The sequence below is a fragment of the Natrix helvetica genome (assembly GCF_964273705.1).
Source record: "Natrix helvetica genome assembly, chromosome: 4".
Lineage (NCBI taxonomy): Eukaryota > Metazoa > Chordata > Lepidosauria > Squamata > Natricidae > Natrix > Natrix helvetica.
The window spans coordinates 15,347,760-15,364,967 of NC_138550.1; positions in this window are offsets into that span (position 1 = coordinate 15,347,760).

Sequence of the window (17,208 nt, forward strand, 5' to 3'; positions counted from 1 at the left end):
GGCTGGCAAGCCACTCCCACAAAGCAGGCCACACCTACAGAAGAGGTTCTAAAAAAATTTGAAACCCACCACTGATGCAGATGTAGTTCCATTGCCACAGCTGACTTCTACTACCACCGTATTTGCCAACACAGCAGAACTGAGCTGTGTGTGCCCTAAGGCAGAACTTCTCAAACTTTCCACACCTGTTCACTTGAAACATTGTGAGACCAATTGTTCAGAAAATGACAGCCATGCAATTGGAAGAATGATTATCATAATTACAAGAAAAATAACAGTAACCAGACTCAATAGAGTTAGAATAAACCAAGTCCTTTGTTCAGTGCAAGAATCCAAGTTATAGTATCCAAGATGGTTTTCTAACTTCCATTTGACCATATCCAGTGATGGGAGGCCCAATTATTTTCATTCAATATTGGGTTCACTCTGCTGTTATTGTTAGAATGTATTCTCCTAGTGTTTAATTGGAATCTGCCTTGCTGTAGCCATTATTTCACATCCTACCTTTGGAATGATGGTTAAGGGGCCTTGACCTTTGGTGTGACATCTTTTTTGGTATTTGGAAAAAGCTATCATAATACTGCTCAGGAGAAATTTCCTGACAGTTAGAACAATTAATCAGTGGAACAGCTTGCCTCCAGTTGTGAATGCCCCAACACTGGAAGTCTTTAAGAAGATGTTGGATAGCTATTTGTCTGAAACGGTATAGGGTTTCCTGCCTAGGCAGGGGGTTGGACTAGAAGACCTCCAAGGCCCCTTCCAACTCTACTATTGTATTGTATTATATTGTATTGTATTGCTCAGTCTTCTCAAGTCTACCTATTTCGTTCTTTCTATCGCCATTCATAGGACTTGATTTCTTTCTTCCCAAGTCACACTTTGCTAAACCTATTCTAGTTTCTCTTAATTCTTCTTAAAGTGTAGTGCTCAGAACTATACTATGATGCAACGTAAAATTGCATATGCCTTTCTTGTAGCAACATCACACTACTAACTCATACTCAGTTTACAGTCAACTAAGGTAAAGGTAAAGGTTCCCCTCGCACATATGTGCTAGTTGTTCCTGACTCTAGGGGGTGATGCTCATCTCCGTTTCAAAGCAGAAGAGCCAGCACTGTCCTAAATGTCTTCGGACAGACATGACTAAACGCTGAAGGCTGATGGAACGCTGTTACCTTCCCACCAAAGGTGGTTCCTATTTTTCTAATTGCATTTTTATGTACTTTCGAACTGCTAGGTTGGCAGAAGCTGGGACAGAAGCTCACTCCGTTATGCAGAGCTAGGGATTCGAACCGCCAAACTGCTGACCTTTCTGATCAACAAGCTCAGCGTCTTAGCCGCTGAGCCACCGCTCCTTCACAGTCAACTACCAATCTATTATTGTAACAAACAATATCCATTATATGTATCCATTATTACTATGTTTTGTCATAAACAATATCAAACTTTTATTCTCCTTATCTCTTCAATGAACTGTTTCATTTTCATATATTTGAAAGAAAGTTGTGGAGAGCAAGATGGATTTGATACATCGGTAGGACTATTATGAAATCCAGTACTTGGATCCTGACCAAAGTTTTAGTCCACAGTTTGAGCCATTGGCAAAGAGTTAGTTCTTGGTTTCGCTTGTTTGTATTCAAATCATGCTGTTCATAAATAATGGGCAAAAATAATGGGCAAAAATAATTGGCATAATATGGCTGCACCGGGAGAAAATGGAAATTAAGTGCAGCTTTAAAGCGGGAAAGGTAGAAACTAGGATGTTTAGTGAAATCTGATTTCTTGAATGGAATGCTGAATTTTCCATTGAGATTCATAATGTAAGTGTCAACTCCTAAACCAGGGCTGTCAAACTCTATTTCATTGAGGGCTGCATCAGGTTTGTGTCTGACCATGGGGGGGGGGAAGGGTGAGTGTGGCCAGGGTAGGCGTAGCCAGCTCAACATCACTTATGTTGGGGGACACCTGTGGTGGCCCAAGCGCTCTGCCAGCAGAAACAGGCTCCTAAGCTCAGTTTCAGTTGCAACTGCCTCCTGCAACCCTCTGCCAGCGGAAGCGGAGCTTGGGAGTGCCACCCGCGGCCCTTGCAAACTCTGTTATTGGCTGTGATGGCCTCCTGCAACCCTCTGTCAGCGAAAAAGGATCTCGAGACAGTCACACACAGCCCTCCTGAGCTCCATTTTCGCTGGCAGAGGCACTGCAAGCCAGTCCTTCACTGTTTCCACAGATCTAAGTACCCTGAGGGCCAGATCCGGCCCCTGGGCCTTGAGTTTGACACCCTCAGTTTTCTCAGTTTCTCAGCTTGACACATTTTGTGGAGGGGGGAGGGAGCTTGGATTGTCAGAACAGAAATCAACCACTTACTATCTCATGGGAACCAAGGTCATCCCAACAGGTGCTGGCCAGAGACTGGAAGAGGTTGCCAAGGGGATGCCAGAACACCTAATTGGACAATGTGACCTGTGACATTGGAGGGAGGGAGCTGTCTATTCTTAAATTATACTGAAATTTATTTATTTATTTATTTGTTTCGATTTATCAGTCGCCCCCTCTCCGCAAAGGGACCCGGGGCGACGTACAATTAAATCAAAAATACAAATGTGGCATGGAGGAGGTGACATCAATATTTAACAATCAAATACAAGTGAAAGCCACTAGGTTAAAATAAATAGCAATAAATTAAAACAGTTAAAACAATTTACAAACCCCAAAATTTACGTTTAAAATATTAAAATATTAAAATTGCCAGGGAGGTTAGAAGGTTCAAGTTAAGCCAGGCCGGCTAGTTGGAACAGGTGGGTCTTGAGTTTCGTGCGGAAGGAGCGGAGATCGGTCGTTGTTCTGATATCTGGGGGGAGGTCATTCCAGAGGGCTGGGCCCATCACAGAGAAGGCCCTACTCCTGGGTGCCGCCCTCTGACACTGCCTGGTGGACGGCACCCGGAGGAGTCCCTCTCTGTGGGAGCGAATTGGTCGCAGGGATGTATGGGGCAGGATGCGATCCCGCAGATAGCTAGGTCCTGTGCCATGGAGCGCTTTGAAGATGGTAACTAACACCTTGAAGCACACCCGGTAGACCACAGGGAGCCAGTGAAAGCGTGAGAATTAATTAGAACTGGTTTTGTTTTTCAACTATGCTGAAATGGTGTACTCAATAAAGCAGTTCTTTGAGAAAGCTAAAAGTCTCAGAGTTGCTGGGTTGGTTGGGCTCATTACTTGGAACCTTGACTGTAAGATCTAATAAGGTAAATACTATTTATAACTTTTGTTTTGGAAGGATCTTGGTTTATTAAAATCATAGGCTCCAGTAGCTACAGTTATGATTAGAGTTAGATTTGTATAAACACACTTGAACATTATTGCTTACAAGGTTTTTTTGCATATTTTTGGAATATAGTCAATGTTCATCATCATAACTTATAAATATTTGGCCATTATGAGAAATTATTCTGTATTCTGAAGAAAACGGGAAGATTACATTTTGCTGGCATGAGAACTAAAAATAGATACAGTTACCAATTAAAAGCTGAGGCTATATTAGTATAGAAAATTCAGAGGATCATATCCATCAAGAAATGCCACTTACTAGTTTTCGCTGAATAATATTAAATATTTCCTCATAGTATATGTTGGAATGTATGTACATCTGTACTCTGCATTCAGAAATATGTAAGCAACTTATACTTAATTGCAATTTAAATATTGATTTTTTTTTTCTATAACTTGTAAGTACTTTTATTTGCAATGACAAGAAATTATGACTTGGAAGGTTACATACTACAATTAATATACAAACATTTAGAAGAAAATTGCAATAGTATTAGAAGGGCTGTAGTGAAAATGGCAAACTCATTCAGCCTAAATTGTGCTGATGAAGATGGAATCTTGTTCCAAGCCCCCTAAATAAAACATTGTGGTATTTTTTAGAGTGAAAATGTAGAAATATCATCAATGTGATATTTGTTGACTTTTCAAGGCATTATCAAATCTTCTACATAGTGCAAGCATAGTGAGGTATTTAGATACAGGCTTTACTGAAATTTGACCATAAAAATGAATTTTCATTAATTATCCTTTGTACAAATTATGCGTAAATTGTATAATGGGAAAATGTATAATAAAGCCTCTCTAAATTGAAAAGTTCAAATGTTCTAAATCAAATGTTCAGTATTAAGCCTATAGCATTGCCAGATGCAAGATGCCCTTTGCATGGGGCCAATATCTAATTGAAGTTAAATCCAAGCACATCAAGTAAAGATTGTATTTGACTTTGGAGAAAAAGTCTTTATGTACTTAAGTGTTGCTGTTGTTGTTATTATTATTGTTGTTATTACTCTTGTTCTAACATTACATGACAGTGGCTGAGAAATAAGATGCTCAGTTAACTGCTTTTTTAATTAGTAATTTTTCTCTTATTAATTGAGCAGAAAAGAAAAGAAAAAGAAATGGAAGAAAAAAGAAGACACAAAGTCACAAAACACACACACTTACGCTATATGCTAAAGGTAGATATGGATATAGAGGTAAACATAGAGAAAGATTACTAAAGATATAGATATAGTTTTACATAATATTTTAATAGAGGATGACCATCTAGTCATGAATACTTTCATGTTCTTAAATATGACAAATGAATAAATATTTTATTGCAATAGTCATATAGTCTATTTCTACAAGCATTCTTAAATCGCTGGTAACGTAAGGTCTTCAATTAATTGAGTATTTTGAACTATACATTTATCTTTGCAATGTTCAATGTTTGGCAAAAATTTGAAGCACACAGAGAATCCATTTTCACTGTCCAGCCATCCGTTTCCATGTGATAGATGTGTACAGTAGTTCAAAATAATATAGGTGTCTGAAGATACTAAAACTGGTTTCAAAATCAAATTAATATGCACAAAGATATAAGATATCACGGAAGTTTCAATGAAGATTTCTTCCCACTTCATCTCCATTAATGAAATAATTTCTTCATTCCCTTTCTATATAAATGCAATGAGTTCCAATGTCCAAAGTGTTATTTTTCATTGCACAAGCTGTAGTTTAAGAACTATTTAAGGTTTTTATAAGAAAAGTTAAGACAGTTTTCTATAGTTTAAAAAAAATGGGGATCCCAAATTCCTTATTTCATTCACTGTTTAAAATGTGCATACCAAATTGATTTATTAAAAATAATTCAATAGATTTTTATTTAATTACTTCAGTCTAGAGATTATATATAAAATGTCAGATTTCATGTCATTATAACCTCACATTGAGTAAAGAAAGTAAAAACAACTTCAATCAACAGCTTATCAATATATACATACAGAAAAAGACTTAAAGATAAAGGTTCCCCTCGCACATATGTGCTTGTCGTTCCTGACTCTAGGGGGTCGTGCTCATCTCCATTTCAAAGCCAAAGAGCCAGTGCTGTCTGAAGATGTTCTCCATGGTCATGTGGCCGGCATGACTAAACGCCAAAGGTGCACGGAACGCTGTTACCTTCCCACCAAAGGTGGTTCCTATTTTTGTACTTGCATTTTCACATGCTTTCGAACTGCTATGTTGGCAGAAGCTGGGTCAAGTAATGGGAGCTCACAACACAAGGACCTCCTAGGTGAAACAAGAGACGGTGCACAAGACATGAAAGGGGGGGGAGCCTTGGCTCAGCCAACAGACGGGAGAGGAGACAGTAATGAAACTTAGGTCACAGAAATGAATTAAAAACATATTGCAATTGCTAATATAATGAAATGTAGAAGTGATATAAAATATGATTGAAGATGCTAAAGAATTGAGTAAAATAACTGCTAATGTAAATGTAACAATATTTTGATATATATAAAACATGAAAGAGATGTAAGATTCCGGGGAAGTACCACCTTCCATATGATGTAGCTGTCAAAAAATTTTCTCCCACATTTATGTACCCTTTTCCCCAAAATATTTGAAAAAAACCCAATAAAACTTTTGTTTGAAAAAAAAAGTAATGGGAGCTCACTCCGTTACGCAGCGCTCAGGATTCAAACCACCGAACTGCTGAACTTTCTGACCGACAAGCTCAATGTCTGAGACATGGTGACCCTTAGAAAAAGACTTACAGAAGCATATTATATTGAGATTCTCCCCAGGAGAAAAATCTATTGAATTTGATTCATGTTATTGCAGATGAACTTTTCTTTTTATGGGAAAAGGAAGAAAATTCAAGGTAAGATTCATAAATGTAGCAGGTGTTCTATGAGGTTTTTTTCCATGCACCTCCATACAAACATGTGGAAGCTAAATGTGAAGGCTGTATTAAAAGCGGTAACCTAGAGGTAAAATGTAGTCCTAGGAAAGTGCTTTAGTTGTTCTATAAAAGCTTTTTTTTTTTGCCCGACTGGCACAATTAGCTTAGAGTCGGTTGCTGTGGAAAAGAACATGAAAGTCAAGGCTGATGACAACAGAATATGTGATGGATGTTGTTGAAGAGAGAGATTGAGAAGATGACTAAGTAGATTAGCAACAGAATAATGTGAGAAGAAGTTTCTCCAAGTCCTCCAGAATCTTCTTCAGAGAAGTTCCTTTTGTCAACACGACCTTCTACCGAAGATTAACATTTTATAATCCTTTTTATAAATAAATCTTGAAGAAGCTTGTACTCTTTTTTTTTTGGCTCGGTCTGTACTTCCTCCTAATAGTCTCTTTAAGATCACCTCTGTCCAAAATATTGGTGCATGTTGTGATAACTAACAGCTATGATTTCGTACTGTTACTCTATGTATATTAAACTTCTACATATGTTTCAAAACCTCCAACATCTTACATAAATACGAAATGACATCATCACTGCATGAATCACTTTTGGATTTTTAATATAAGGGTATTTTCTTTATTTAGTAATGTACTAGGTGATAACCTGGCATTGCCCGGGTATTTATTTATAGGGGAAAATGTCTGGACCAAATGTAATTTCTAATGTTGGATTTTCCCCCTTACCAGAGGGAGCCCCCTTGTGGAGTACTGTGAAGCCGTTACCATGGCAATTCCAGTGCACTGTACAGTAGAAGCCATTTTACAGCAGTACAGTAGAAGCCATTTTAAGGCACAACAGGTTGTATCCTTCACAGAACACACACCCTGAGAGGTGTTAGGGGTATCTTACCTCGCAGTATTTGTTCCCAGAGAGTAAGTCATCTGTGTACCAAGTTTGGTTGAAATTACTCGAGGCATTCCAGAGTTATGCTGGAACACACACACACACACACACAGCCATTTATATATATATATAGATTTCCATGGGTATATTCTTTTTTAAAATTGCTGCCTATTGTTACTATTGTAACTCCCAACTCTGAATTAAGCTACAATTCACGGTCCAAGATCTGTCAAACCCAGAGTTTGGTGTGGAACTGTTACACAGATTCCCTAATTTGGTGTTGTCTAGATGTTGGAGGATTATAAATTATCTTAGCTGTTGACCATAACAATGGGGAAATCTATTTGTTTGTTTTTCAATCTCTACACATGTAAAGGCCACAACATTGGTGAAGATTGCTAAAATGGTATTACTAAACAGGAAATGATCCTTACTGTGTGAATGCAAACAGTACTGGTTAATTTTTTAAAATATATATATAAAGAGTAATGATGGAATAAATCAAGCAGAAGCTTTTGGGGGGAGTGGGAAAATGTTTTTCAAAATGATCAGAGAGCAACAGATTTCTATGTCCCCTCTTGACTGCTGGCACCTCTGCCTGACAATATTAAGATAGATAGATAGATAGATAGATAGATAGATAGATAGATAGATAGATAGATAGATGATAGATAGATAGATAGATGATAGATAGATAGATAGATAGATGATAGATAGATAATAGATAGATAGATAGATAGATGATAGATAGATAGATAGATAGATAGATAGATAGATAGATAGATGATAGATAGATGATAGATAGATAGATAGATAGATAGATAGATAGATGATAAATAGATAGATAGATAGATAGATAGATAGATAGATAGATAGATAGATAGATAGATAGATAGATAGATAGATAGATCGATCGGAGGAGGAGCTTCTGGAGGAATGGAGGTCTGCCTCTGAGCTCCGCTTATTGCGATGGGCTTTTTGACGGGCAGGGATGCTGCCGACCCTCATTTCCAGCTCGAGGGTCGGGATTTTTGTTGCTAACCACACTGGCTTTCGCCCGGGACCCAGGCTGGCCCGTTAGGTCGGTCTGGCAGCCGGGCAGAAGGTGGATAGTGCGCTGGCTGGCTGGCGTGGTGACTGGCGTTTTTTGAACGGAGCGGTATGGAGCGGCGAGGCGGTGAAGGCCCTGAATGGAGGGGGGCTGGATGACGGAGTTGGTCTGGACTGAAAGGACGGGAAGATTCATGGCAGGATGGCGGCAACTCATGAGAACCGAGCAGCCCGAACAGCGATCAGCTGTGAGCCCAGACCAGCGGGAGGGCCGCGGGAAGGAGAGAGAGGCATGAGCGAGGCCCGAGGCGCCGGAGGGAATTGAAAGATCACCGAGGTGCCGGAAGGAGGAAGGGAAGGAGAGCGAGGCCCGAGGTGCCGGAGGGAATTGAAAGAACAGCAGGAGGGCCACAGAGAGGCTGCAGGCCACAGGAACATCAGCGGCCGCAGGAACATCAGCGACCTAGGCAGAAGGTTTGACTTTATACCCCTGCCATGCCTATCACAACCCCCCCCCCACGCATTTACCACTCATTTACCTGGGCTACCCGCCCCTACCGCCCATTACCTCCCAGTCCTCTCTATTTACCAGTTGGCTATCTTATCCTATCTTATTATTCCATCAGCCCATCATTTCCATCAAGATGCGGACTATATCCATCTGCCTATCCCCTCAGCCAGGACTATTCCATCCGTTCCATCTAGGATGTGTATTTATCCCCTAGTGGGAAACTGTGGTTCACTAACCCATACTAACATCGACAGCTCCCACTTGACGTGTTTTAGCCCTGTTTTAACATGTTATACTCGAGGCTAGACCTGCTGCGGCTGCGAGAGTCCCCCCTCTCGCAGTTATGGCCTTCAGCCCTCTCAAGGGCCCACCTCGAGGACGGGTTGATTAACCCAGAGAGGTGGAGGAAGCGTTCTTTGAGGGGTTTTTTAATTAATTGTTTTTTAAAAATTGTAAGGGGTTCCAGGGATGGGGGGGGGGATGGACCAGGTCAGGAGTGATGGTAGAGCCAGGCGATTAGGTGTGGTTGAAAGAGGAGGGAGCGGAGCGGGGGAGGAGACGGAAGACAGCATTCCATTACAGGGCTCTCTGATATCAACGGTCGTGGGGAGGGGCAGGTGTGAGGACAGATTAAGAACTCGTAGTCGGTTGGGAGACCGGGGGTGCTGGTTATACCCGGTCACTTGTACCAACCCCCGCATACTAGGTGGTCAGGATCTACAGACTCAGGGCCTGAGACTGTTGTTATGCAATGCGAGGTCCGTTGTTAACAAGCCCCCCCTCATCAGCGATCTAATTCTGGAGGGGGAGCCTGACCTCGCAGGAATAACTGAGACCTGGTTGGGCCACAAGGGAGGTCTCCCCCTCGTGGAAATGTGCCCGCCAGGTTATCGAGCATTTCACCAGCCTCGGGCCCAGGGAAGGGGCAGTGGGGTAGCAGTGATTATCCGGGAAGACTTAGAGCCGAGAGAGTTCACTGTGCCGCAGACATCCGGGTGTGAGTCCCTTGTCGTGATATGGGGCCCAGGGAGGCAGTGGGGCCTGCTGATAGTGTACCTGGCTCCTCGCTATACATCAGCGGCCCTGCCTGAACTCCTCGAGCTGATCGCATCGGTGGCGGTTGAGACCCCCAAACTTTTAGTGATGGGGGATTTCAACTTGCCGTCGATGGGAGAAGCGTCTGAGGGGGTTCGGGAGTTCATGGCTTCCATGACAGCCATGGACCTGACCCAATTAATTCAGGGCCCTACCCACGAAGGGGGCCACACGTTGGACCTTGTTTTTGTCTCTGGCCAGTGGACGAGTGATCTGGGAATAGGGGATTTAACTATCACTCCCCTGTCATGGTCAGATCACTCACTTCTCCGACTTGACTTCCCTGGTGCTACCCCCCGTTGCGGGGAGGCGGAGCCGGAAGGCATTAGATGGTTCCGCCCCAAGCGCCTGATGGAACCAGATAAGTTCCAGACGGAGCTTGGGCCACCTCCTGTAGACCTGACCCGCCCCCGGGTGGAGGACCTGGTAGCCGCAGGGAATAGTGCGACTGCCGGGGCCCTTGACCGGGTGGCGCCTCTGCGGCCTCTCCTGCGGCAATGAACCACCCTGGCTCCTTGGTTTACCGAGGAGCTAAGCGTGATGAAACGCCACAAGAGACGCCTAGAGAGTCGTTGGAGATCCTCCTGCTCCGAATTTGACCGAGCACAGGCACGAACCTACTTAAGGACCTACCTTGTGGCATTAAGAGCGGCCAAACGTCACCATTGTGCCGCTCTTATTGCGTCTGCAGATAACCGCCCTGCTGCCCTGTTCCGGGTGACTCGCTCCCTCTTGTTTCAGAGGCCGCGGGAAGCCCCTTTATAGGGCAGAGCAAAGGAGTTTGGGAAATATCTGCAGGACAAAGTCGCTCAAATCCGGATGGGATGGGTCCCTTTCAGTGGTCCAGTGGAGACGCCCATGGCGAGTCTTGAGAGACCATTCTGGGAGGAGTTTGACTCGGTTGCCATCGAGGATTTGGACAAGTTACGTGGACGTCTGCGACCTACCACATGTTTATTGGACCCGTGCCCCTCCTGGCTTGTACTGGCATCCTGGGAGGTTACACGCGACTGGCTCCTGGGCCTAGTGAATGCTTCATTGGGCGAGGGGTCTCTGCCGGCCGCCTTGAAAGAGGCGGTTGTGAAACCCCTACTCAAGAAGCCTTCCCTGGACCCAACGGAGCTAGCTAATTATCGTCCAGTCTCCAACCTTCCCTTTTTAGCGAAGGTTGTAGAGAGTGTGGTGGCCCAACAGTTTCCACGTCACTTGGAGGAGAATGATTATCTAGACCCGCGCCAGTCCGGCTTCCGACCCGGGCACAGCACGGAGACGGCCTTGGTCGCATTGGTTGATGATCTCTGGAGGGCCAGAGATAGGGGTTGTTTCTCTGTCCTGGTCCTATTAGATCTCTCGGCGGCTTTCGATACCATCGACCATGGTATCCTGTTGCACCGGCTATGGGGGTTGGGAGTCAGGGGCACCGTTTTGCGGTGGTTCGGCTCCTACCTCTCCAGCCGGACGCAAAGTGTGTTGGCAGGGGAGCAGAGGTCGACCCTGAGCCCCCTCACTTGCGGGGTGCCACAGGGGTCGGTTCTCTCACCACTCCTGTTCAACACATACATGAAACCGCTGGGCGAGATCATCCGTGGCTTTGGTGTGGGATACCATCTGTATGCTGATGACACTCAGCTGTACATCTCCACCCCGAACCACCCCAACGAGGCCGTCGAAATGATGTCCCGGTGCTTGGAAGCCGTACGGGTCTGGATGGATGACAACCGAGTTAAACTCAACCCCTCCAAGACGGAGTGGCTGTGGCTCCCGGCCCCCCGGTTCAACCAGTTGCTTCCATCTCTGGCCATTGGGGGCGAGCAACTGGCCCCCATGGAACGGGCGTGCAATTTGGGCGTCCTCCTAGATGCCCGGCTGTCCATGGATGACCATGTAACAGCCGTGGCAAGGGGGGCGTTCCACCAGGTCCGCCTGGTGCGCCAATTGCGCCCCTTATTGGACCGGGATGCCTTGCGCACAGTCACCCATGCGCTAGTGACGTCTCGCCTGGACTACTGCAATGCTCTCTATATGGGGCTTCCCTTGAGATGCACTCGGAGACTACAGTTGGTTCAGAATGCGGCCGCGCGGGTGATTATGGGGAGGACTAGGTTCTCCCATGTAACACCTCTCCTGCGTGAGCTGCACTGGCTTCCTGTGGTCTATCGGGTGCGTTTCAAGGTTTTGATTATGATCTTTAAAGCGCTCCATGGCATAGGACCTAGTTATTTGCGGGATCGCATCCTGCCCCATACATCCCTACGACCAATCCGCTCACACAGAGAGGGACTTCTCCGGGTGCCGTCCGCTAAACAGTGTCGGGGGGCGACACCCAGGAGCAGGGCCTTCTCTGTGATGGGCCCAGCCCTGTGGAATGACCTCCCCCTTGACATCAGGATTACTTCCGATCTCCGCTCCTTCCGTGTAAAGCTCAAGACCCACCTCTTTCAATTATCTGGCCTGGCTCAACCGTAGTTTATCCTCCTCCTGACAGTCCTTTTTAAATTTGTATTTTATCATGGGATATTTTAATGGCTAATTTTAATTTTCTATTATTATTATTATTAATGTGATATATGTTTGATTACTACCTCCTCCATGTATGTATATGTATGTATATGTTTGGATCTGTATGTCTATATGTATGTATGTATATTTTTATTGTACGCCGCCCCGAGTCCCTTGCGGAGAGGGAGCGGCTAACAAATTAAAAATTTGAATTTGAATTTGAATAGATGATAGATAGATAGATAGATAGATAGATAGATAGATAGATAGATAGATAGATAGATAGATAGATAGATGGATGATAGGTAGGTAGGTAGGTAGGTAGGTGGCAGGCAGGCAGGCATCATTTCTATCATCTATATGTCCATCATCTCTCTATCTGTCACTGTATCTATCTCTATTATCTATCCTCTTTCTCTCTTTCTTTCTCTCTCTCTCTCTCTCTCTCTCTCTCTCTCTCTCTCTCTCACACACACACACACACACACACACACACACATCTATTGTCTATCTCTATATCATCTATCTTATTTCTCTCTCTCATTTCTACACTGACATAATCAAATCTCATTCTGTATTGCACTAAGTTCTCTAAGGCACTTTTCATTCAGCAGTTTTTCCCCCTCTAAAAATTGTTGAAGAAAAGCTCCTAATCTTTCCCCATTCTTTATTTTCCTCTGTGTAGATTTTTTTTTCTTTCTGTTTGAGAAAACAATTTCTTCCTTTTTATAATTAATGAATTACTATTGCTCATTTGATCATTAAAATTATCATTCAGATTCCTCAATATATGTTTGAGTCCTTCTGCAGCATGTCTTTTAGAGGGTCAGCAAAGATGATACCCTGTGTGTGTGTGTAATTGCTTGGTATGAAGATTTGGGATTAAAAGAAACCAGAAGAACAAAAACATCTTAAAATGTTCTCTTGTATAGAACAACTCAGAACAGCCCAATTTCCTTTGAATCTGAGGACCTGCAGGATATTATTAGACTATGTTCTCAACAATCCTTTGAAGTGGAGACTTAGTCTATATTTCTCAACAAAGAGGACGGAATCTAAAAGATTTTTTTTTCAATGGGGGATGTACAATGACCCTTCAAGCAGGCTGCATCATTCTCCATGCAGGAGAGATATTACTAATAAAACGTAATATCTGCTTCAGCAAATCTCTCTCTGCACAGTACTAACAAATAGCAATAGCACTTAAACTTATATACCGCTTCACAGGGCTTTTACAGCCCTCTAAGCGTTTTTACAGAGTCAGCCTATTGAACCCCAACAATCTGGGTCCTCATTTTACCGACCTCAGAAGGATGGAAGGCTGAGTCAACCTTGGGCTCATCTACGTGTTGAAGTTTAATTAAGCATAAATTGATCCAATAAAATTGGACAAACAGAAGCATTGGCCTCTTCCCTCTTATCTTCACTTCAGTCTCCCCACCATTACTAACCAATTTAGTTGAGAAACATATAATAAAATTAATTGATACACCTCACAGGACACTGCCAACTTACAAGGAAAAACCAACAACGTTTATAAGCTTTGTCAGCATTTAGCACCACCCAGAAAATTCCATTAAGTGATATTCTGTACTATGGAGAGGAAAGACTTTTCCTTCCCTCATAGACTTCCTGTTTATTCTAAGCTTATTTTGTGTGTTTGTTTTGCCACTTACATGTCACTGACAGTTAGGTGGATCATTCATATTCATTTGTAAGTTACCATCACCTGCACTCTGTCTGCCTGTGCATTGAATTGTCTGCATCTCCCCCAAAATCTAGAGACTTCTTAGAAGACAGTCGGATAATGCTAAACAGTTGATCATCCCAAGCCCTCACCAGGTTCTTGACTGAAGGATTAAAGTTAGAGTATTGTGGCAAACTAAAGTTCTTCTGGGTTCAGCTCCAAGTGGGGGAAAAGATACTGGAAACATGGAGGCTGCTTGGAAAGATGGTTTAATGGTGGACAGGACCAAATGGCTTGAGGTCCTGGGGGGAAAGGTGATCACATGCTTCCAGATGTTGGATGAAGAAGAAAAGAGTGAGATGCTGAGAGTTCGTGGGATTTTTATACTCTCTGTTCGGCCCCACCTCTCTGTTTCCTGTACATGTGTAAAAAATGTATTCTGATTGGTTGTCAGACTCCCATGGGCCATGCAGGGGCAACTCTCTAGGCTGTGTTTTGAGTCCCAAGTTTGGTTAAGTTCCCAGATGCCATGTGGTGAGTTTCTATAGAAAGCTAATCCTATCTTTGTTATACAGAGTAAAGTAGCTCAGGGCCCCTAATGGCCCATTGAGAAAGATGGAGCTATTAAGAGTGAGTCTGTTTCCTGCCTAAAAACATGTTTCTCCATTTCTTATCCAGGAAAATATAATATTCTGCCTATTCAATATTTTCTAGGATATTTCATTCTTCTGGGAGAGGGGTGGGTGCTAACTTCCTACAGACCCAATAAATCCAGAGGCAATTTTAGGGACCCCCAAACACCCCAGATTCCTCTGGAAGAGAGGCAACACTAGCCTGATAGCAATCTGTCCATAACAAAAGAGTAATCTCTGATTCACCCATCTATGGAAGACTATCCTCAGTGTATCTAAGGTGTATTCTGCTGTGGAAATTATGAAACCTATGAATTCTAGAGCCATTACTGAGAATCAGGCCTTAGCATGACTGTTGAAGTACCTCAAGACTTACAGCCTAGGAACTCTCAAAAATAATGCAGCTCCAACTTTACATTTCAGGTAAGGAAATTGTTTGCTAGTAAATGCCATGCTGGCACAGTGTTTAGAGTGGGTACTGCAGGCTACTTCTGCTGACTGCCGGCTGCCTGCACTTTGGCAGTTCAAATCTCACCAGGCTCAAGGTTGACTCAGCCTTCCTGTCAGAATTCCAAGGAACACCTCCAATGAAAGAAGACTCCGAGGCTTGAGGTTCCTCAAAGGTCCATTTTATTAGAGATGTCATATTGGCACACCTGGGAAAACCTGAATCTGAAAGCTTCCAGATTTTTCCCCACCCAAAAGAAAGTTCAAGCTCCTGCCCCAGCACCCACGTGTCCATCACATGGTCCAATCAAAGCACCGTCCCAACTGGAGATACCTCCCAGCCACACCAGTCCAAGTGCAGGGCAGAATGGCCTTGACTCTTGGAGAAAGGAATGTTACTATGACTATATATCTCCCCAGCTCCCTACAATCCCTCCTCCCAATTTCCCACAGAACTAAATGTGGCAACCTGAAGGCTCAATGCAAAAGATGGCTTCCAGGCCTGACACTTCCATCTTTCCGAGGTGGGTAAAATGAGGAGCCAGATTGTTGGGGACAATAGGCTGACTCTAGAGCAGTGACGTGCAGTCAGGTGAGGCAAGTGAGGCACAGCCTAATCTCTCATCATCAGGGCAGCGAGTCATTCGATGGGAAACTTGCCTTTTGGGAGGAATGACCCAGCTTGGCTCCCGCTTTCGATTTGCCACCCAATGACCGAACGGAGAAGCGAAGAGGCAGGAGAGACAAAGCAGGAGCCAAGCCAAGTCATTCCTTCCAAGAGGCAAGTTTCCTATTGAATGACTCGCTGCCTTAGACTCGAGGCTCCAGTCCAGCCTGCGGTGATTGCAGCCCCCACCAGCTCCTCCAGGGACTCCCAACTCGGCACCAGAGAGCCGCCGCGAGAGAGGCCAGCCAGATTGCCCGGGCGGCAGAGGTTCCCTTTGTTCTTTCGGGTGCGGGAAGCGGGGGGGGGGGCGGGGAGAGGCTTCCTCCACTCCACCCGCTCCCCATCTGCGCTGCCCTCGCCCGACAAGCGCGCCCGATTCTGGCAGGCGGTGCCGTGGCCAAATCCCAGGGCGGAGGGTGGCAGGTCGCAACTGAGCATGCCTGACTGTGGAATTCTGGGAGTTGAAGTCCACAAGTCTAAAAAAATTGCTGCCTCACCAGGTATAAATCTCACCGCACGTCACTGCTCTAGAGAGGGCTATAAAGCACTGTAAAACAGTATATAAGTCTAAGTGCTATTGCTACTGCTATTGTACAGCAGTAAGATCCCCAACTTGTTCTGCTCACCTAATTCCTCTGAAATAAACGCTGATCGCTTCTTGAGTTTGGGAAAGGGGAATAAATAAAGCCTTTGAGACCACTTTCTCTCCTAGCTCATTCATGTATTTGTTCCAGAACACTGAAACCTGATGGGATAATCTTTGAAAGTCCTCTAGGAAGTCCTCCAAACTTGGAATTCTGCATCCAGTTTTGGTCGCCACGATGTAGAAAAGATGTGGAGACTCTAGAAAGAGTGCAGAGAAGAGCAACAAAGATGATTAGGGGACTGGAGACTAAAACATATGAAGAACGGTTGCAGGAACTGGGTGTGTCTAGTTTGATGAAAAGAAGGACTAAGGGTGACATGATAGCATTGTTCCAATATCTCAGGGGCAGCCACAAAGAAGAGGGAGTCAAACTATTCTCCAAGGCACCTGAGGGTAGAACAAGAAGCAATGGGTGGAAACTAATCAAGGAGAGAAGCAACTTAGAACTGAGGAGAAACTTCCTGACAGTTAGAACAATTAATCAGTGGAACAGCTTGCCTCCAGAAGTTGTGAATGCCCCAACACTGGAAGTCTTTAAGAAGATGTTGGATAGCCATTTGTCTGAAACGGTATAGGGTTTCCTGCCTAGGCAGGGAGTTGGACTAGAAGACCTCCAAGGTCCCTTCCAACTCTGCTATTGTATTGTATTGTATTGTATAGATATGCTTCTTATTTGCCATTAACCTAGCACCGTGATGGCGAACCTATGGCATATGTGCCCAAAGTGGCACGCGAAGCCATGCCGCCCAGCACGCATGGGCTTGCCTGTTTGTCTTCCCGGTTCCTGGTGTCCTGACCAGTGCCGAAAACCAGTGTGCACATGTGCGCTGGCCAGCTGACTGTCAGGTGTGC